The sequence below is a fragment of the Gossypium raimondii genome, chromosome 11, assembly GCF_025698545.1.
Source record: "Gossypium raimondii isolate GPD5lz chromosome 11, ASM2569854v1, whole genome shotgun sequence".
In the NCBI taxonomy this organism is placed as follows: domain Eukaryota; kingdom Viridiplantae; phylum Streptophyta; class Magnoliopsida; order Malvales; family Malvaceae; genus Gossypium; species Gossypium raimondii.
Window position 1 is genome coordinate 34,289,324 of NC_068575.1, and position 24,032 is coordinate 34,313,355.

The following is a 24,032-nucleotide window of genomic DNA, read 5'->3' on the forward strand; positions in this document are numbered from 1 at the left end:
GAATAGTTCGACTAATTGCAAAAAATTTATAAAGAATTTTTCCGCTAGATCATTCTATGGGGTAATAGAAACTGGTTCTAATGAGTCTAACCAATCAGCTACATTGTCTAATAAGGAGAACAATTAATTGAAGACACATGGCTTCATCAGATACCCTGTTGTATTTGAAGGTGTCGCATAGTTGAAGAAATCACTTCAAGTGCTGATTCGGATCTTCAACCATGTTCTGTTTGAACTACAAAGGATTTGTAAACATTGTTTTAAAACTGATTTCACAAATTTTTTTTGAAGGCATGATCTAATGGTTTCTGATTATTCACTGAATTCACCTTAAACTGACCCACTCATCTCTTACTGCTCAGGTTTGTAGATCATGGATGGTATAGGCAAGGTCAATGATCCAACAAGGTACTGGATTGATATTGCGAACCATAAAACTTGAGCGATGGGTTTATGTCATGTTGATTTGAACAATAGTTATAGTGTTGAATTAATTATTAACGAATTTTCCTAGGTATAAAAGTACATTGTGCTTTGTTGTTAAGTTATTCTATTTTTGCGAACTATGTCATAGATTTTGCCTTTTGTCTAATAATTAATAAATAGATGTTATTCATTTATGTTTATTTTGTTATTTTGCGATCCATGCATGTAAATTACTTGTGTACCCTTGTAGTGTAGTATTATTTACATGTGAACCATTGGTTATTGCATGCTATGTTGAAAAGCTTACCCTTGTTGCAATAATTTTATGACATGCGAAGCCCTAGATATATTAACCACATATACATGCATACCCTTAGCTTTCTGAACCTTTACATGTGTGTGATCTCATGAATTTATGCGAACCTTGTTTAACTGTGATAGCCTTTAGCATGTATGTTTTCCTTATCTGAGAAGCCTTAAAGTATGATGCAAACCTGTAAATATTTCTAAGTGTTTGGAATTATTGTTACATATTGTAGTGAACTCTGATGTGTCTTGCATGCCAACCCCTCTGTGTTATGTATGTGTTTTCTGCTACTTTGTTAATGACTAACACTATGTACTCGTGCTATGTATAAGTGGTGTGTTGGAGGTTAGGTTAGGAGTTATCGGAGAGTCGCTTCGATGTCTAATGTGGCACGCCAAATTCAGGTTGGACTTTTTTGGATGGATTTGGAATGTTACAGGCTTATGGAGCACAACTTCTTCATTTTCCTTCATATCTTTGTTGACATCTTCTAGCATTTTCTCCTCTTCATGGATGGGTTTGGTTGGTGTTTTCTATTCCTTTCCCAATCGCACCACGATCACATTTACTTGCTTGTTCCCATCTCTTCGAAGGTTATTTTATGTGTTATTAGGGGGACTCTGGCTATTTTGTTTTTTGTAACATCGCTATTAACTGGCTCATTTGGTCATAGAGGTTATCTATTTTGGTTTCGAGTTGTCCACATATAGCTTGGACTTAACAAATCTTAGTATTCATTGTTTACATCTCTCCTTTTAGTCGGTCGAATCTTTTACCACATGTAATATGGTCATTTTGCACGAATCATTATTCAATGGTGGAGATTGATAAAGAGGATTCAGTCGAGTTTGAGCTCATACCTCTTTGGTTACCTCCCCACTTGAAATTCAGGTGATCCCTCTAACTGGGATTATAAGTATTTGAATAAGGATCTCGACCTCTATTATTGATGTAGCTTGCCTCCACCGGTTGGTTCTCATAATATGGCTCCGCTCTCGTTGGCCAGACGGGTGTTTCCAAAAGGTTAGCTTTTCAAGGATTCATTGTCATTTTCTTCCTTCATAGCTTTTACCATTGGCAGCTTTGATTGGTACATGAATCTCTCATTAGGTCACATATACGAATTCATGGCTATATCTTTAATGATTTTTTAGGCTCGTTCATAGGTATGGAACATGAGAGACCCTTCAAATGCTCTATCTAGGCTCAATTTAATATGTCTATCAACACCGTTATAAAAAAATTTGTATCTAGAGCCATGTTTGCAGTTTGTGATGTGGAAAATTCCTTAGCATTATCTTCAAACGATCCCATGCCTCGTATAGGGATTCAACTTCAAATTATTTAAAATTGGTGATTTTTAGTCTCAATTGAATAGTTCGACTAATTGCAAAAAATTTATAAAGAATTTTTCCGCTAGATCATTCTATGGGGTAATAGAAACTGGTTCTAATGAGTCTAACCAATCAGCTACATTGTCTAATAAGGAGAACGAGAATAATTGAAGACACATGGCTTCATCAGATACCCCGTTGTATTTGAAGGTGTCGCATAGTTGAAGAAATCACTTCAAGTGCTGATTCGGATCTTCAACCATGTTCTGTTTGAACTACAGCGTGTTTAGAATCATTTGAATTGTATTCTTCTTTATTTCAAAATTATTGGTATTGATTGTCAACCTTTCTATGCTTCCTTACACTGCATCTAATATAGGTAAGGTGCACTCGTGCAACTACATCTAATGTAGGTAAGGCGTACTTGTGCAACGTCTTTTGAGCCATTGGGACTTCTTCCCTACTATTTCCTATTTGTTCTCTTAGATCCTCAAGTAACGGATTTCCTCGGGGTAAATTAATTATCTTGGGTGGATTGTTATTCATGGTTGGATGGTTACGTCTGAGTAGTTGCTCTGAATTTGGGAATGGTTCAATTATAGTGTTGGAGCTTCGAGTTATACACGATCTGAAAGGAATTAAAAATAAAAATAAAAATTAAAAACAAAAATTAAAATATTATCTATAGGTCTTAACTTTCTTACTTATCTTATTAATTGTAAAATTTTATTTTCAAAATTTATTGCTGAAACCTCCCCAGCAACGGTGCCAACAACTTAACTGCTATAAACGAGTTATCGTTTATAATAAAATATAACACCAAAAATATGATAATTAAGAACGATTGTCCACAAGTGCATGTGTCAAATTGTAATATAGTTAGTACAGCGAAATACCGAAAAGTATTCCGAGGATCGTACCTAAGAGAGGATGGAATAAACTATGAAAACTTTTTTACAATAATAAGTTTAAATAGTACTAATTAATTCCTATATTACGATAAACCATAAAATAAGTTGAAAGAATAAAAATAAATAAATAAGAAAAATAAACAAACTAACTAAATCAATAAACCAATTAGAAAGATAAACTCGTTTCAGAGTTTGTAACTAACTTCAGATTAGGGTTTTATGGTGGATTAGCTACCGATTAACCAATTATTACCTCCCGACCTCTAATTAACTAATCGATTGGTTGATACTTGACCTCATCTAGCCTATGATAACTTTCTGGGGTTGTCAAGCTTAGTGGTTTAAGCACACATAATTCATACGAACTAATCTCTCTCGGGAAACCCTAAATCTTCCGTCAATCATATCCCTATCCACTTGTTAATATCCTCTAAGGGATTTAGCCTCTCATGTTATTCATAATCTTGATCTCAATAAAATAAATAATGTAGGGAACAGAGTAGCAAATCGCTTGATTCGAATAAATAAATTGAATGCAAAAGAAAATGTAAACTGAATACTTTAATTAAGTAAACAAAATCTTGAATTAAAACTGTTTTCAATAGAAAATACAAAAGATTTGTAAAAAGCTGAAAAGAAAATACTTTAATTCTACTTTTAAACCACTAGGGTTTTTTACGGCGTCTAGGACAACTTAGTTACATCAATCCCCTAATGTATTATTTATAGAAGTGTTGACAACCCAAATTAGGTGTTCAACATGTCCAAGTCTTCGTATAAGTTTTATTGTTCAGACAAAAATAACCTCGATATCCTTGGGCTGCACGTAGACCTGTGTCATGCCACACCTTGGGTAGTGCGACACGACATGTAAAATTCACCTCATGTCATTCTTTTTGTGCTTTGATGTCTCGAAAAGCTTGTGAAACACTCTTCCTATGCTTACATGTCAATTGGGCATTTATATCTTCATCCTACACACTCAATTCAACATATTAGCACAACCTAAGGCCCGTGTCGACCTATCGGGTCACAACACTTACAAAATGTGTTAAAAAATTACTTTATTAATATTTTATCCTAAGGCCTAAGTACTGAAAATGAAATATAAAATCATAAATTGATTGAAAATAAGCTCCTTAAGTGCAGAATTAACCCGAATTGACTACTACATTTGACGACAGGTCAACACTGTATGTCTATGTCATGGGATGGTTGTTGTCCTTTATGTTTTTGGGAAAAAATTGGCACCCTACACACTAAAATAGCTCGTTAGTCATCTCTAAGGCCTGTACTAGCCTAATGGGTCATCGAAATACTAGAAAATGCGTAAAAATGCTTATTTTGCTAATAATTTAATCTAAGCTACTAAAACAAAAAAAAAACAAAATGACATAAAATGACTTGAAATCAAGCTCATTAAGTGTTGAAAAGACTCTAATTTTTCACAATGAATTGTGGCAGATCAAACTCGTCTGCACTTAACTCATTGCTTGTCCTCAAGCAAACATGACAAAAATAAAAGACAAAAAAAAAAAGAAACATGCAATATAGCTATCGTACTTGTGCATGCTTCATACACGCGATTGGATCGAAGCAAAGGCAATAGGAAAATTTGCTAAACAATTAATTTCAACTAGATGTTTAAACAACATACAATTTTCACATTCAAACATGCTAGTTCAATATATTACAAAGCAAACAAGTCAAAGTAAGTCAAACATACGACTCCATTAAAAGGTATGCACGAGTATAGCATTTTTAGTTGAATAATACATGTAGTTTGAATTCTAATTACTCAGTTTCTTTTATCCATGCTTTGAACTCTAGTACAATATTTATAAGTACAAGCAATTTATGAGTATTTGTGCCAATATGAGTGAGATTTTCTCAATTTATCATATTTTCAATTTAATTCATTGTGATCATTTCCACTCTCTTGTCTTTTATCTATTCTGTGCTTTGATCACACTCACTTTCCTTTTATCCCTCACAATACTTTTGTTCGCTCATTAATTTTTATTTTAAGGCACATACTTGTAAGGATTTTATACTTATTATACTATATCATTTCAATAACCATGGATTTAATTATGAGTATTCTAATTTAAACAACCTAGAATTCAACAAAAATATATACCTACTTATATATACCTATGTCATTTGGTACATTTAACTCTTTTTCTTATTCACAGTTTAATGATTGAACTAACTAGTTTAAATACAAACAACCTAAAATCCTTTATTCTCATGCTAAATTTACAGTTTAAACAAATAACCCATGTACATGCTCTTAACCAATCACTTATATTTCTACAAACTCAAGCATAGACAAAACACACAATAAAAAAATTTAATTACTAAAAATATACTAGAACTAAGAAAGAATAATAACAAAAATTTAAAAATTTCCTATGTCACCCCTACACTTTATTTGGCACATTGTCTCTAATGTGTACCCAAAAATAAATAAGAGACAAGATTACCCATTTTGTCTTGAACGATTTGTATGGTTAGTTGGGTCATTTCCCCTTGTCGGTTCATCTTGAATATGTAGTGTTGTTTAAAGTGCAGAGTTCCTACACAGAAAGAAAAGACAATTTTTTTTGAATATTAAATAAAATATAAAACACACAAACTAAAAAATTAAGTCTTATCTACTTCCCCACACTTTAGAACATACATCACCCTCAATGTAAAAGAAGTAAAGTGCAAACAAAAACACTTCCCTGAAAAGGCCGAATTCTCGTTGTTGTATCGACCTTGGGATTTGTGTGCTCCAAGCAGACAGAAAAATACCTAAAGGAAAAATAACAAGAAAATATTATATCTAAATAAAATTAAATCAATAAATAAAACTAGAGCTTTTGAGTTTTTGGAGGGCAAAGAATAGTGGGAAAGAAGAAAAGAGACTCACATGGGTCGACTGGATAGTTAGGGCATCTAAACGTTGGATAGCAGTCAACTTGTTACGACTTCATCCCTTCCTCATGACGAAGTTGCGATAAATTTTATGCTCCCAAATTGTTTCATCAAAGCGTGTCACGACACTCTACAATTGTGTTGTGACTTTGAGTTTCCTCGTCATGACAACACAATTTTTTTCGAGCCTTTTTGTGTGACATTTTGAGTTCCTCGATTCTTTGATTTTTTTTCACCTCACGAGCTCCTAAACTACTATGAAATAAATAAATAACACACATAATTAAGGACTTAAAATAAACTAAATGAAAATAAACAAATGAAAAATAAACTAAATTCAAAAGAGAAGCCCTTCTTCGGATTTGAGACGATCTGTGTCGTCACCGAAGAAGAACTTCCAGTTGATCTTTGACACTTTGATCTGTCGTTTGTTCCACTATCAATGTATCTGAACCAGTAATGCTTTTCAATTCCAATGATATCACCTTATTTTCGACCGTTGAGACATCTACATTACGAACCATTTAGTGCCAAATCTGAGCCAACCCTAAATTATTTTTCGGGGTATTATTACCTCTAGTCTTATCACTTCTATGTTGCATGAGGATCTATTATCATGAGCATTGTTGTTATCTTAAAATGAGAATGATATAAACTCCTCGACTATTTCGAATTGCATATCATCTACTTTGGCAAAAAAAGTGTATCGACTAGTCTACAATTTCATTCAGAATCTAGTTAAGCTATATATTATTGGTTAGATCTACTTCTACATCTACATTTACATCTACAGCTACGTCTATCTCTATGTTAATTGGACCAGATATGCCTTTGTTATATTCAATGTCTCCTCATGGTCTCCGATTCCAAACTCTTGCTGACTTTTACAATCTAGTTAGGATAATTGGCGATGATACGATGTTCCTCATGATCAGAGTTAGGAACATGATGTCCGATCTCTTCCGAATAACTCTGCACCTCTATTTGTTGTTTTAGTGATTTTGTCATTTCCAATGTTTGCTGCAGTAACTCTTTTTTTCCGCCACATCCTCGATGTAGGTTGACGTGGTTGCTTTACACAAGGCTGTCTCATGTGAATTATAAGAGAGCTCAATTGGATATTTGGATGTCTTTAACTGGTCTGATGTTTTTTGGACTTTCTTAAATTTAGCTTGGGATTCTAGACTGAGGTAGAAAGAAATATATTCTTCCAGTTACAGAGGAAATTTGAATATATATTCGTAATCTTCACACCTTCAATCATGACTTTGCTGATTCGTCGAGACTTCGTTTAGCCAACTTGATCTGTGATTACTCCTATGTTGCTCATTCAAATCCTAGTATACATTATCATCCATGACCAAGTCCAATTCTTGTTGGGCTGAATATCTGGGAATACCATAGCTCATCGAAGCTTCGTTTTCCCAACTTGGTCCATCACTAACATACCCTTCATCATCATACCACACAGACATCTCATGTTCCTTGTCCCAACTGCTATCATCGTCAAGTTCATCATCAAATTCATCCATGATTAAATTCATTATTTATCAAGGTAGTTAAAATAAAAATAAAATAAGTAATTAAAAAGATTAGCACACTATCTAACTCGTTTGTCTTTCAACTAATATTATTTTACAAAGTAATTAAATTAGTAACAATTTTCACTGTCACAATCCTCGATAATGGCGCCAAGAACTTGATCGCTACCAAAGGTGTGAACGTTTGGACTGGATATACTGCAACAAAAAGATATCAAATAAAGCAGTGGTGTACCTAAGTATACGTGTCAAATTGTAATATAGTTTGTTTACAACGTTACACTTGGAAAGTATTCCGAAAATCGTACCCAACGGATTGCGGATTGGATAAATTTATTATTAAATTAATTATAGAAAATAATTAATAATCTAATTGAGTCACACTTAGTATTGTTGATGCAAAACTAAAATATTAATTAAACTAGTTAAATTAATTATCATAAAATAACCTAATAGAATTTAATTAATCTAAAATATCCTAATGGAATTTCCTATTCCTAGTGTTAACAATACGAGTTCCTAGCCTATAATCGATTAAATCTATAATCATCAATTAAGTCACTAATTACTCTCAACTGAGTTATTTACTACCCTTAGTTAAGAATACCCTCTCGGTCTCATAGTCACTAAGGATTACCACCTACATCACCCTTTTGCTCTCTTACCAGGTATACGAATACTCTCTCGGTCTCACCGCTTGGCACAAGTTATACTTGACAGTATACCCTTTTTGTCTCACCTATTTAGTTATTCTACTAGGGTCGTCACTTCCTAGTATACTAACAACATGTTTGGTTTGGTGTATTGGCATAGCCAATACACCTCTAATCGGTGGGCCCCACCTAATCCGGGTGTATTACATCGTTTGGTTTGATGTATTGGTAATACGCACCTAATCCATTACCTTCTTAATCGGTGAAAACCACCGATTTTTAATCCCTCTCTTTTCTGCAGATTAGCTGCCCCTTCGGTTTCCCCTCCCTGTTTTACTCTTTCTGCCGATTTGCTCTCTCTGTCTATATGCAAATCTTGAAACAAACATTGAAAATGGGTTTCACAGACATTGAAACAGACATGAATGAAACTATGTCAAAACAATATAACTCCTATTTTCAGAATTAAAAAAAAAAAACACTTTCTTCCTTTTCTTATTTCTCTCTTCCAAGGTCTTCATCATAGAAACAAAACCCAAAGGTAGAACCATTTTTGCAAGCATAATTTTTCGGAATTTCGGAGACCACTTCTTTCACTTTCTTTGGAACTCTGTTTTCTTCTTTCTTGTTTGTGAATTTAAAGATGAAGAAACGGAGAGGTAAGTCGACTTGAAAGATGATGGAGCAAGTGCGGGGCATTGGGAACTAGCGCTAGCTTGGCTCTTCGTTTGGGACAAACCATTTTCTCCTCTCGCTTCACTTCTTTTCATGTGTTTGGATGTTGAATTCTATAATTATACTTCTTTCGGTGATTCCCAAAAGCTTCATTTCTTCTATTTTGTTGGGTCAAATTTTGATTTTGGTTTTCTTTACCCTTTAATTGTCAATACCCATGCCCTTATTTCATTATTTTGTTGGAATTCAATTTATTGTTACTTGATTTACGGTGTTAAAGTGGAAGTCTCTAGAAAAGCATCACGATCATCATCTTGATGAATCTAGTACTATGTTAGGAGTTAAAATTTTATGAGAGGATGATCGTAATTTCTTTGCTTTTCCATTTTATTGAGGAAGAAAGATAAATGCGATCAAATGAGCTATATGCAATTCTTTTATGTGATCTTTTGGGTTCGGGCTTTGGAATTATCAAATGCTTTCACTTGCTTAACTATCAAACTTGAGAAGGATTATAATATAGTTTATTGTTTTGAGTTTAAAAAGGGTGAATTGTATGTTATTTCTTCTATTTCAATGGAAAATTCTCTAAGTTGATTCTAAAACTAGTTATCATGAACCTTAATGGATCTTACTGTATCTTCTAATGTTTTTTCCTTGACTTTTGGTTCTTGATTTCTCATGTTCATCAAGTCAAGACCAAACCACAGACATTGAAGATGGGTTTCCGAAGACGCCACAAGTTGCCCCATTCACCTCGGCTGATGATACGGCCCCGCTTTTGGAAAATGGCAGCAGTGATGATAAGTTAAATTTTGATGGACCCATGGATTTTAATGAAGATTTATGCAGAAACAGTTCATTCAATGGAACCATGGTCGGTGAAGAAAATGCTGTGAGCATGCTGAATCTGTCATACTCTCAAGAACAATTGCCAGAAATTTTTGTAGGGCTTAAATCCCAGCAGGGTTGCATTGGTGAAATGAGTGATGTTGAGGATGAGACCTTCAACATTGTTGTTAGAAGATCAAGTCAAACATGTAGAATTGATCTACTCGAAGAGATCATTGAAGATGCTAAAGATAACAAGGTACTATTTGCTCTAAACTTGTTACTTTCTTTTGTCAACTTTGGAGGCTGTTTGGGTTTGAGAATGATCCTATGCAATGCTAATAATACTAGAACTTAATGTTTGGTATCGTTGATCGCAGCATGATGAATGAACTGATCTTTGAAATTTTGAACTTCTAATGTTTTTTTTTTGTTGCTATTTTGGGAGGATGAATCGCTAACTTATGAGATTTTGGTTCGAAAATTTTGTTTGAGACCATGCAATCGATTATGAACTTGATGAAAGAAGTTGAACTTCAAGAGGCATTGTAGAACAAGCAAAAGAGGAAGTCGCAAGGGGGCATGGATATTCTCGTCAAGGTGGAGGAACTTAAACAGATGCTGCCACATGCAAAGGAAGCAAATGTCATGGTTGTGCACTTGTTGATAACCTAGATGTTTTAATTACCAAAACTAAAATGTAGTTTTACGATTTTTTCTGCTTCACATTTTATTTTGAGTGGTTATTTTCCTTCTTTACCGTGTCAAATTTTAAGTTTGATTGGTTTACTTTGATGGGTTTGTGTTATTGGATTAAGTTTAATCAGTAATAGATTATCTGTTGAGCCATGCTGCCAATATGTAATGAAAGTGTATGAATCTTAATGAACCGTTGCTGATTCTGCTGAAGCGTTTTTCTGTCAAATTCGGTGAAATGAGTTTTCTAATTATGATCAATAATCTTTTTTTGAGGTCCCTTTTCAAGTGTTTCATTAAATATATTCAGCAGTATTACTGTTTAATTTGTTTTTAATTGTAGATCACTTGATTATCTCATGAAGCATTTTGTTAATTTGCAAAGTAGAAAGTGTATTGATCTTAATGAACCATGCTGCTCTACCGAAGCTTTTTTCAATCAAATTTGGCATAACGGGGTTAAATTGAATTTGCAATGGTTGTGTTAAATCTGTTTTGAGTGTTGCTCATGAGTGCTGCTCTTGTTAAGGCGTGCCAAGTAGGAAATGGAGTTGAAGGAGCTGAAGAAGTTACATTTCTTTACAGGTTGACTCCTGCTGCCTGTCCAAAAAGTGTGTGAATGTTGCATGAATAGCTGGTAGTTTATTTGGCATAACCGTTGCATGAATCAAAAAGTGTATTGATTCTCTTTGCCGAGGATCTACATGTGGACTTGTGGGAAATGGGACCTCATTAGCTTCTATGTTGCTTATAGCTTTGATATGTATAAATATAATATGGAGATTAACTTGAATAATGTGTACTTGTGGGTTGAAACTATAAGGACCTTGAAGTCCATTGAAGAATGTTAAATCATAAGATTATTAATAATTATGTTAAATTATATTTAATATATTTAATAATAATTATGTTAAATTATCTATATTATGATTTGAGTAAATTCATATAAGAATATTAATTATTAAGAATTTTATTAAATTATATATTTTAATTATAATATATTTAATAATAATTATGTTTAAATATGATTAAATTATTTATTATTGATATTAATAATCTTATTAAAAATTAAATAACAATAACAATAATAATTTACCAAAACAAATTTCGCTAATTATTAAGAATTTTATTAAATTATATATTTTAATTAAAATATATTTAATAATAATTATGTTTAAATATGATTAAATTATTTATTATTGATAATAATAATCTTATTAAAATTTAAATAACAATAACAATAATCATTTACCAAAACAAATTTATGCTAAGGGTATTCTAGTCATTTTAGTTTTTTCCATTATGCTATTACACCTCTATTCCATTCAACCAAACACAAGATTACTATTACGCCTCTATTCCATTACATTCAACCAAACAGTTGATTTGCTATTACACCTCTATTCCAATACACCTCTAATCCATTACACCTCTAATCCAATACACCTCTAATCCAATACAGCGAACCAAACGTGCCCTAAGTACTTGAATAAAAACTGAATTTTAGATAAATAATTACTTAATTAATAAATCAGTTCCATAACCGAATCATGCAAGATATAAAATACGCACAAGATTTTATCTCAATATTCATACAAATGTTAGTTAATCAAGTTAATGAAATATAAATAATGAAATAAAATGAAGGAAATAAAGAGAATGCTCATGAATAATTAAATTGAAGAATGGTTCAGGAACAATCTCCACTTGCAATCGTATTCCCATGGGAATAGAACGATTCAAATTAAGCGAACATATGAAAAACTAAAATAAAAACTAAAGAGAATTGAAAATTAAAAGTATGAAAATATCATTTGACGACTCCCTAGGGTGAATTCCTAGGTCGACTCCCCCTCCTAATGAGGTTATTATGTAGTTTATATAGGCAGAAACTTGGTAAAAATCCAAAATTCTAGAGTGCCCCTTCAATTATAATGTTAATTAGGGTTTTAGGTTAGAAAAAGACCCTTTATTGACCACAAATTCATAGTTGTTGCACATAGGATTTTTTGGCCATGCAGAAGCCAATGTCACGACATTAGTTTCTAATGTTGCAAGATTGATGCCTATTTCATTCTAGGATTTTGTTTTTTGATTCGATCTTTGGTGTCGCAATATTGCATCCCTGTGTCGCGACATGGCTGTCGTCTTTTGTGTTTTGGGGCCAGGAATGGCACCCTACACACTTAAATAGCCGGTTAGTCATTTTCGAGCCTAACAAGTTTTCGAAACACTAGAAAATGTGTAAAAATTCTTATTTTCCTAATAATTAAATCTAAGATACTAAAACGGAACACGAAACAAAATGACATAAAACAATTTGAAATCAAACTCATTAAGTGCTGAAAAGATCTAATTTGCCACAACGAATTGTGAGAGATCAAGGTGAAAAACAATATTCATAGCAGTGCTTCCTCTTAATGAATATATATTAATAAATCAATCATTAATGTAATTAAAAAAATTAGAATTAAAAAAATAAAATTCATAGAAATCATCCAAACTTGAGCAAACAGTATCAATTACTTAAGTACATTCCGTACAAAAAAATTCCAAAAAGTTTCACTAATAAAAATTATATCAAATCCACATAGCTTTCCCTTTAGGTCCAGACTCCATTCTCCCATTTTATACCAACTTCACCTTATTGTAACCATAATTCTTTGGTTTTGAAAAGGTGACATTAGCTTTTGTTACGTGAAAATCCATTTTATTTGAGAACAGGTCTTTCTTAATCGATTTGTGATATGGTTGTCTGTTTACATTTTCTAAAATATATAATTTTGCAGCGAAAATCTTTAGCGCGTTAAATTTTGGAAAAACACCACTTGTTGTTTGAAAATCCATTGTTTTGCAAGAAAATCGAGCATCGTCAATAAAAACGGTTAATCAATTTTTAGCAGAAAAACGATAATAAAGTCCAAAACCAAAACAGTCCCAAGTGTCCAAAATGTCCAAAATTTATAAAACACCTTAATTCCAAATTTAAATAAATCAAATGTACCAAATATTATAATTGAGCTCTCGTCACACCAATTCTTCTAAGTCTGAGGGTTACTTGAAAGTGACAGGCAAACAGAGAGTGAATTTTTGAAACTCAGTGTGTAACTTGAATTTTTGAAACTCAGTGTGTAACTTATAAAATTAGTATCACAGATTAAATTTCAAACATAATTCATAATAGAGTAGATACGAAACATATATCACATACAAAAATAGAATCAAATGCAAATTTACAATTCTACCATCATCTGCTACACACCATATAGGGTATTAAATACCCATCCAACCCTACACACCGCTTAGTGTCGGTACGACACTTTTCATAATATTTTCAACTTAGCTGTCAGATCATTAGGCGATTTATTGTCGTTAACAGAAATATGTGTGGTTGAGCCACCAAATATGGCAGGTTATTATATTGCCCACACTTCCTCCATATACACAAATCTCATCCCAACTGCGTGTACTAATATATCAGATGTCAGATATGTATATGTCATACATGCTCAAAATCAAACTCAAATCATGCTTATCGGATATTAGGCCATACATAACATTTTTCAGTTCATATATAGCGTATTACAAATTTTACTTCTCTTATATTATTTCAAACATGTGTATTTGTATCTAATTTTATGCTAATAGATGATTTGAATTCGTGTTTTATAGCTTAATTTATAGCATACAGACCTTACGGAAGGCCTACGATCAATCCAAACCATGTTTATAGCCTTAGGAAGAAATTCAGAATTTTGGGCCCATATGGCCCAAACCGTGTGTCTCACACGGTCCATCACATGACCTGTGACCATGTGGCGATGAAAGTGAAGATTTTCGGCTTTCACTGTTCGTTGATTTTTAGGTTTTTTGTTACAGACCTGATGGTTTTCTAACGTGGGTTCCAAAAACATTCATTCCAACACCTAAAAACAACACACTGAACGAATTAATGAACATAAGCAAGACGATTCAAGAAGGCATACTCTTCATTCCCCTTAAAACACCAATACAAACCACAAACGATTAACCCAACCAATCGCAAAAGTTCCAAATTGACAAAAACCATTACCTTTGAACGAAAATAGCAACTTCCTGAGCTTTAATCCTCCGATGGATTAATTGTTCCTAGACCTTCATCTAAATAATCCAAGTTGTTAATATCGAACAACATTGTACATAACCCCAACTTAACAAAATAATATTTAACAAAAAGAAAGACTTCAATCGCAGAAGAATCAAGCATCGACCACAATTACGTAAGAACTGAATTATCAGTAATCGACGACCACCACTGAAATTAAATATCTCAAGAATCGCCAAACAAGAGGACAAGGGAATTGTGAAAAAAAATCAAAGAAAGAAAAAGAGAGTTGAAAACCCCTTTTGCAACACTCCACATGACAGACAGAGAACCAAAACAAATAGAATAGGAAAAGATGAAAAAAAAATAAAACAACGTGCAAAGTGGGGTCAGGTTGTTTTTTAGAAAACCACTTATACTTTTTTGTTAAAAAATTCAGAAATAAAATTGAATAATAAAGATAATAACTAAAATAAAATAAGGTAAAATCCTAATTACCCCACTAATCCAATTACCAACTAACAGATTCTTTTTTATATTTTTGGTCGATACACGTCAAGTCGCCATTAATTTTTAATTACTTATGAAATCTGCCATTTTAATAAAAAAAATGAAATTTATTATTAAAACAACTTCTTTTAAGTGTTACAAAAAACAATAGTCGGGTTTGTGTTTTCGATAATTCATGACGAAAGTTTCACCATCCGACGATTTCCGATGGGAGTATACAAGTAAAAAATGGGCAAAATACCATTAAAGGCCCTTTTTTTTAATTTATCGAAATTGGCCCGGTATTTTATTATTTATCGGAATGGGTCCTTTTCCCCGAAAACGCGTCTCCGTCAGCGCGATGTCAGGGAACGTGTTAGCAAAACGCATCACTGGGGGCGTGCTTTGCTTACGTGGACACAAAGCGATCTTACGAGGACGCGCTTTCTTGCCACGTAGGCAAAGCGCGCCCCCAGGGACGTATTTTGTTGCCATGTAGAGCGCCCCTGGGGACGCGTTTTTGCCGTTTCTCCCACGTTAGGTTTTGGGTTTTTAGGGTTAGGGTTTAAGGTTTTTAAGATATTTAGGGTTTTGGAGAAAAAAATTAAACAAATAAGGGATTAGGGTTTAGGTTTCTTAATTAAATTAATTATAATTTTTTAAAAATTATATTAGGTTTCATGTTTATGGGTTTTTAAGATAAAATCAAAGCAGGATGCTTGTATCAGAAGAATTTCTAAAATCGCGCCCACGTGGAGGCGCTTTTGCTACAGTTGGTCCTGAAAAATAATTTCGAGTTGACGTTTCTGAGCAAATAGTATAAAAAACCCTTCAAGCAGGATGCTTTATCAGAAGAATTTCTGAAATCGCGCCCATGTGGACGCGCTTTTGCTATAATAGGTCCTGAAAAAATAATTTCGAGTTGTCGCTTCTGAGCGAATAGTATAAAAAACGCTTCAAGCAGGATGCTTTATCAGAAGAATTTCTGAAATCGCCACATGGACGCGCTTTTGCTACAGTAGGTCCTAAAAAAATAATTTCGAGTTGACGTTTCTGAGTGAATAGTATAAAAAATGCTTCAAGCAGGATGCTTTATCAGAAGAATTTTTGAAATCGCGCCCTCGTGGACGCGCTTTTGCTATAGTAGCATGTTTGGGGTGAGGCTATAAATGAGCAAAAAATGTTTTCAAATTGCATAAGTTACACAGTAAAAACAATTTAGAAAGGCTAAGAACGTTAGAAATTAAATATGAGTAAACGTATTAGTGTTGTTATTTACTATGATGGTGAGGTTTGCCACACCGAGAATGGTGTTGTTTTTTTTCGGAGAATACGGTGCGGCTAGCTTTTAACCAGAGTATAGATTTGACAGAACTTCGTAAAAGAATTAGGCGTAAAATTTTCGGAATGATGCAAATGAAAGTTCTGTCTATATCGTATCAATTTTGTTCTTCTATTGATCCGATGACATATGACTCGTTCGACATAAAAGGTGCTCGTAGCTTGGAGGCAATGGTGCAGACTCATCTTGGTAGTGGAGCACCTTATATTGAGTTATATGTACAATTTACATCGTCAAATGATGTACTTGCGACTGGTGTTCGAGATGTACCCCTGGTTGACACTCGGTTAGCGGGTTACAAAACACGAAACAACCTATGTTTGGTAGTGGTGTAGAATGCACATCCCCTACAAGACGCTCTGTCGGTGGATGAGACATGTACGTCGGTGGCTTGATGTTTTATGCTGGAAATACATACTGGGGAATGGCATCAAGTTCTAGTGGTTGGCAATCTATATCCAATTGGGAACGTTATGAAATGCCCAGAAAAAGGGGATGATGTACTCCCTACGACGTCCACCGGTGAGGGAACCTCTTACGCTGCAGATGATGGTGGGTTAAAAGATGACTCCGATGTGGATCAACCTCGAGAGCTCGAACCCGATGGTGCAGAAGTTGGCTTATTTTCTGAATCGAATCCTATTCCAACAGAACTTGAAGATGCTGAAAGGAGTTCAGATAAAGAAGAAAATACACGATTCAGAGCATACTCGCCTCCAGCCCATATGCATAATATCGATCTGTCTGCAGATGATGCGTTGGAGTTTCCAGATCTACCACACTGTTTGCATGATCGTACAAGTTCGGGGCTAGATTTGGGTGAATTTGAAGTTGGTAATTAGTTTTCCAACAAGGATAGTTTTATTGGTTCTTTGAAACAACATAGCATCAAAAATGGCGTTAACTACCACATCGTTAAATTTAAATCTGATAAGTTAAAGGCGAAGTGTGCCGTGCAAGACGGCACATGTTCATGGAAAATCTACGTCTCGTTGAGGAAAAGGACAAGGTTGTGGGAGATAAAAAAGTACAAAGGTCCACATACATGTGCTGCAGGTACAGTATTGACGGTTTCTGAATAATACTGTTATTATGTAATGTTGCATTATTTAATGTACTCCGTTTATAGGTGTTTCGCAAGATCATCCCAAGATGGATTCAGCTATGTTAGCTAGCTTGATACTGCCCACGGTGAAAGTAGATCCCAAGACTTCAGTGCCGGTGTTAATTACCAATATTCGTAGCCAAATGGGGTACACGCCCTCTTACCGCAAGGCTTGGATAACTAAGCAGAAGGCCTTGGAGAAGAAGCATAGTGGGTGGGACGCCTCATATAATGAAATATGGCTGTGGTGTTAAGTACTAGAGAGATACGTTCCAGGTGCCATCACAGACCTTGAAACGGAACATGCGTACTACAACGGTCGATTGCTACGTGGATGCCAAGTGTTCAAATGCCTGTTTTGGACCTTTAAGCAATACCGAGACGCATTTCCATACTGCAAACCATTGGAACAAATTGACGGTACCTATATGTTTGGTAGGTATACTCATCAGCTATTGCTTGCAGTGGCACAAGATGGCGGTGGGAGAATTCTTCCAATTGCGTTTGTAATAACACCGGAGGAGTCATCTGATGACTGGGATTTCTTTCTATCTAGGTTAAGGATGCATGTCTGCCCCCAACCTGATATTTGTGTTATTTCAGATCGGGGCACCGGTATACTAGTTGCATTTGATCGGTAGTGAAGCTTATGGCAGCGCATACACTATCGATATTGCCTAAGGCACGTTGCTTCCAACTACTACAGGCAATATCCATCAAAGAGCGAACATCGACAAGTGACCAATATGGGTATTTAGTCTCTATCTGTGTTATTTCGTTTGTCAATTTAAATTAGTTGTAAATGAAGAAATGGTATGTAATATTCGCTATGAACTTATATTGGCGGGATATGAAATAAATAAATACTGTTTTCACGATATGTTGGCAATTTTATGTTCAATTAAAGAAAAAGGTGCGGACTACCTTTGTAACATACGTTTCGAATAGTGGGCACAAGCGTACAACGGCGGCCCAGATATGGTCATATGACCTCAAACCTAGTTGAATGCATAAATTCTGTTCTAAAAGGAACGCGCCATCTACCGATAACATCGGTTGTGTGAGAGACATATTTTCATTTGGTGGCGCTATTTCCAAAGCGAGCAGTGAGTTATACAGGCCAGATGCAGGGAGGCCATGTATGGTGCAGTAAGGTAGTACAAGAAATTAACAAGGCCAATGCGCGAGCGAACACCATGCACACAGTGTGTCACGATCGAGACAACTTATGATTTCGTGTGCCAAAGTTTGACAAACCACACCAAGGTGTTGTTGGCGGGCAATACCGTATACACTTGCGAAATAAGACTTGCGACTGTGGGATGTTTGATGCACTTCGTTATCCATGTGCTCATGTTGTTGCAGCTTGTTAGAATCTCTGTCTGGATCCGATGAGCTATGTGGACGAAGTGTGCAAATTAGAAAACATGTACAATGTCTGGAGACACGGTTTCCACCGGTCCCAGATGAATGTAAGTGGCCGACCATATCTCTTACTCCTTTTAAGCTGTTACTGGATAGAGAATTGTGTCGTATACCAAAGGGTCGACCTTGCTCGACTAGAATACGTAACAATATGGATATCCGAGAAACAGCCAGTCAATAGAAGTTGTGTGGATGGTGTAGGAATCCAGGCCATACAAGTTGGTCATGCCCAAATCGCAATAGTTGAATGTCATTGTAAACAAATTATATTTTTTTGTACCAATCAAAACATTTTGTAAAATCTAACATTTTGTTAGTAAAATTATTAATTGTTAATTGTATTAATTTTTAGTAAATTTATCAAATTATATCATATTAGGGTTAGGTTTAGGGTTAGGATTTTTGTTAATATTAGGGTTTTAGGGTTTTAGGGTTTGAAGTTAAGATTTAAGGTTTTTAAGTTAAGGGTTAGGGTTTTTAAGTTAAGGGTTAGGGTTTTTAAGTTAAGGGTTTAGGGTTAGGGTTAGTGTTTTTATTAGGGTTTGTCAATTAAATTATAAATTTAATTATAAATTATAAATTTATAAATTTTTAATAAATTAGTTTAGGGTTAGGAAACATATAAGTCGTATCGTTGCTTGAACTGCTGGGTCAGGTGACTGTGCCGGTGCTCTCGCTGGGCCCGGTGATTGAATGGCCACTGATGATGGGCCGGGTGAATGTCTGGGCCTCGTTGATGGGCCTGCGTCGTCATCCCTTCGTCTTGGATTTGAAAGCCCACTGCCTCTCCTCTACCGACAGTAAATACGTCTTGCCATGGATCCTAAACCATGGCATGTATTCCGGCATGCACGCTAACTCTGGAACGATGATCGGTTCCAGAATAGGTATATAATCATACTGATCTTCCCACATTTGGATGTAGTCGGACCAGAATCTGGGTCAATCCGTATGCAATTGTCGTAGGTCGATTTTGTGGTGATCATCAAAGACCTCAGGTGCCACAGGAATCAGTTGTCTACATCCAAATTGTCGTAACACTCTGTCTGACTGGTACATCTCCACGGTCGCATAGCTAATCAACGCGACTTTCGCGTGCCAAGCGTTTGGATTTTGAAAGAACTCATCCGGAATTACTGCCTGAATTGCCGGATCCTCGTATGGTGTCCATTGAAACTATATGAACATGATAGAAATATTAGTTATATACATAATACTAAATATTAAATACTAAATACCAATCGACTAGCTCAAGATGGAAATATAAATTTTATTTAATACTTACATGTGCTTCTGACTGTTGGTCTAATAGAAGCCGTATATCTTCAAGAGAGGTAGGTAATCGAGCATAACTTGCCGGATGGTTCCACCTAATTAAAAAAAAATTTAGCATACTATTATTTTCAAAAATCTACATAATAATTGTAAAAAATCTAATATAAAATTTACCTCGTTATGAGTGAGAATGTATATGGGTGGTCCACTCGAGGACGTAGAAATGGAAAGCGAAACCGTGCCCATGACTGCAATAGTGACAGGCAACCTCCGATTTTCGCTTTACTCGGTCACGTCACCCCACACATCTCCCGATATAATGTTGCCAAGACGGCAGACCCCCAACTCAGTTCACTAGCTGCTCTAAAATCAACGAGTTTCAGCAGCCATCTTAGATGTATGAGGTTTCGTGACAAGTCCAGCATCAGATAACCTCCAATTATCTGAAGAATGTATGCCCAAGCATATCGAATTCTTTCTACTTCGGTTGAATCATCATCGGACTCCGGGAATGTGTCTCGTAACCAGCCCATCTCGATCCGACCTCCGTTAATTTTCTCTGAAATAGCGCCCAAAAGCTCGTAGCACACCGCTCCCCAATCGCCAGATTGAATGCAGACCTTGGACTGGTACCGCCCACCCAAGCAATCCCAATGTGATTGACATCTTCCAAAGTGACAATGCACTCTCCACATGGAAGATGGAATGTGTACGTCTCGGGTCTCCACCTCTTGATCAACACACTGATAAGTTTCGGGTCCAACTTGCATCCCTGGCCTACCGTCGCCACGTGCCAAAAACCCACTTCCCGCAGGTAATTCTCTACCAACGGTGATGGAGGACCATGCATATTCCGGATATTGCATTCCAATATCCGATCTACAGACTTTTATAACAAATAATAATTAATAATTATCTAAAAATGCATAAATAAAAAATCTTAAATAATATTTAAAAAATAAATTTAACACTTACCATTTTCATTTGTTCGACGAATATGTGCTGGTTATCAAGACGAATCAATTCTCCGGTCATTGCTAAATTCGTACAAATTTTTACGATTTAAAAAAATTAAAAAAATAATTTTTTTAAAAATAATTAAAAATAAAGATTTAAGAGAAATTTAAGAGGAAATTGAGAGCAAATTAAAATTAAATATGGATTTGAGAGAAATTTGAAAGGAAATTGAGAGCAAATTGAGGGCAAATTGAGAGGAAATTGAGAAAATAATTGAGAGAGGATTAGTTTGTGAAAAAAATGGCAGGGTGGGGGAGTTTTATAGGGTTTTTTTTTTTTTTACCGTTGGGGGGGAACGGTCAAAAAAATGACCGTTGTCTCTTATGGGAAAACGCGTCCTCGGGGCGCTACCGACGGGACGTTTTGGAAAAATGGCCTATTCCGGTAAATAATAAAATAACGGGCCCATTTCGATAAATTTTAGAAAAAAGGGTTTTTTTGGTATTTTGCCCGTAAAAAAATTTAGATTATAAAAATAAAATAATATAAAATTTATCAAAATTTATAGTGATCAATAATAATTTCATGAAAATTTTAAATTCAATGGCGAATTGTGTTTTTTAAAGTTATATAAATCTTCACCCTGTAGATTTTGAAAGAAAACCTTCGAAATTTAATAAAATTATACCTTCTGAAAATTATATAAATATAATTATTTTAATTTATATAAAGTGATAATTAAAATATTATCGGTTATCTGTTTTACACAAATTCAAATTGTGTAACTCCATCCTACCTCTAATATGTATTAAAAAAATATTTGATATTGATTCTAAATTACATACAACAGACTCATGTTTTTGGTGAAAAAGATGTATATACATGAAATCGTTTTTCATATTATAGATATGCATGCATGCCAACCATAACAATAATCTAACCACAGGCCGCCATACCGGAAGAAATAAATTAATAGAACCTAAAATTCAAAATTTTGAAATTTAATTTTATGTTTTAGAATTTAATCTCTCTAATTTTATATTCTAAAATTGATAAAAATTTAAATTAATAAAAGTAAATTTACACTTTGACCCCATAAAAATGATAAAATTTGATTTAATCTTTTAAAATTATAAAGATGTAGATATTAAAATGGTGAAATTACATTTTACTATCGCAAAATATACAATTTAATTTCGACCCCCTAAAAAAATTTTCTAGCTTAGCCTTGATGGTGAAAATAAAATAATATTTTAAATAAAATTCAAAAGTTCAGGTTTTTCACCAATTATTGTTATTTATTTGTAAGCGTATGAGATCATGAAGACATGGAATTTAATGAGTCCAATGATTAATCATTCGTATTCTGTAGACCTATTTGTTGGAAAATTTGTATTTTATGAGAATTTTGAGGCATATTCTCAATAGGTAAAGGTGGAGAGTTGAATGATAAAATTATGTTTTCATATTCTACTCCATGAGGCCTTTACAACGGTATATCATATGCTCAAAATGGTTGAGTGATGAATGAGAAATTGATACTCAAAGTAAGCTACTTGAAAATATTTGAGGAAAAATAAAAGCTTAGATCTCACATTGGTTAAATACCAAGTGTGGGATGTGTATATATATAGGAACCCTCTTGAAGAGTGATTGAATGACTAAACTTGGAACCTTGCCCCACGCGCAAGGGGTGCAGTTTCAAACCTGTTGGGGTTGGGGCGTACTCGCACGATGTGGGCGACGCGAAATGTTTGGATCGGTCGGGCTCAAAATGATCCTACAAATATTTTAGCTCAATTTGTTTGGACCAGTCAAGCTCCTTTAATGGAAGATTTTGAATTGTGGATATTTCCAAAATTCCACCACATTGATATCCTCTCACACTGAATTTCTTTCTCTCAAAACTCTTCTTTTCTTCTCCATTTTTTCCAACGTGCCGATAGTAGAAAAAGGCAATGTTTGTTCGTTGATCGCTGCAAAGGTGCTACTGCTTTGATCATTGTGTTGTTGTATCCTGGGAGACATTCGACTAACGTTTCTCCAAGTAGCACAGGAGCGATCGAATCTATCTTAAGGAAACTGTGTTAAACAGGCCTCAACGTTTAGTAAATATCTATTCTTATTTTCGATTTCAACTTTTTATTATCGTTTTTATTAGTTTACATCTTTGAAAATTGAAATATAAATTATTCTATTTATATTTTATTTTATATATAAATATTTATTTTTATTTATTTATTTTGTTCGCTAACGTGTTTTGTCCAACCCTATTAAAAAGATAACGCTGAGCACAAATTATCGTGTTCCCTTTCTTCTTCTTCAAATTCTCCATCTTCTTCCCAATCCCATTTTCATTACACTTAACAACCAAGCCAAGGTGCAACATCGCCACCACCACTCCGAGGACGAATATCACCGTCGACCAGAGTCTTCCCCTTTCTCTCCTCTACCCAAATCCCTATTTTAAATTTCTCAATAAAACCAACAAAAAGCACAAAACGCCTTGGGTGCTTTTCATTTGAACAAATGTTGAGCACTTGGTTTAGTGAAGGTGTTGGGCACTCGGGCAAATGAAGAATTTGATTCTTGAAATCAAGATCCAAACACCATGAAGAAAAAGTAAAAGATGAATCCAGATCTTTTTTATTATTAAAAGGTTTAATTATATAAGAGAATTAATGAGAGATGAACCCAAATGAATCTTTAAAAATGCCAGAACCTTGAAAAGAAGCTTCAAATCTAAATAAGTCATGCCAGAATCTCGAGTGACGATATCCAAATTATTTAATGGAAGATGAACCAAATGAATTTTCTTTTTTTAATGGATTTTGATGATGAAGGAGGAGAAGATGAATCTTGAATTTTTATTAAAATATCTATTTATATATTTTATATTATAAAAAGTATATTTTAGATTTTTATTTTTTATTTATTTTTATTTCAAGTTTATATATATTTAATAAAATTTATATATTTTAATTGACCATCAATTTTTTAGTTGTTAGAGAATTGGACTAAAAATTATAATAAAGATATTTTAAGTACTAAATTGAGCC

The 24,032-nt window shown here is 34.3% G+C and overlaps 1 non-coding gene across 1 annotated transcript; it reads left to right on the plus strand.

Moving 5' to 3' along the window:
• The first annotated feature begins 1,999 nt into the window (after positions 1-1,999).
• Positions 2,000-2,105, plus strand: LOC128035132 (small nucleolar RNA R71). Its single transcript, XR_008191534.1, has one exon. It is a non-coding gene; the product is annotated as a small nucleolar RNA R71 (small nucleolar RNA).
• Positions 2,106-24,032: the final 21,927 nt, after the last annotated feature.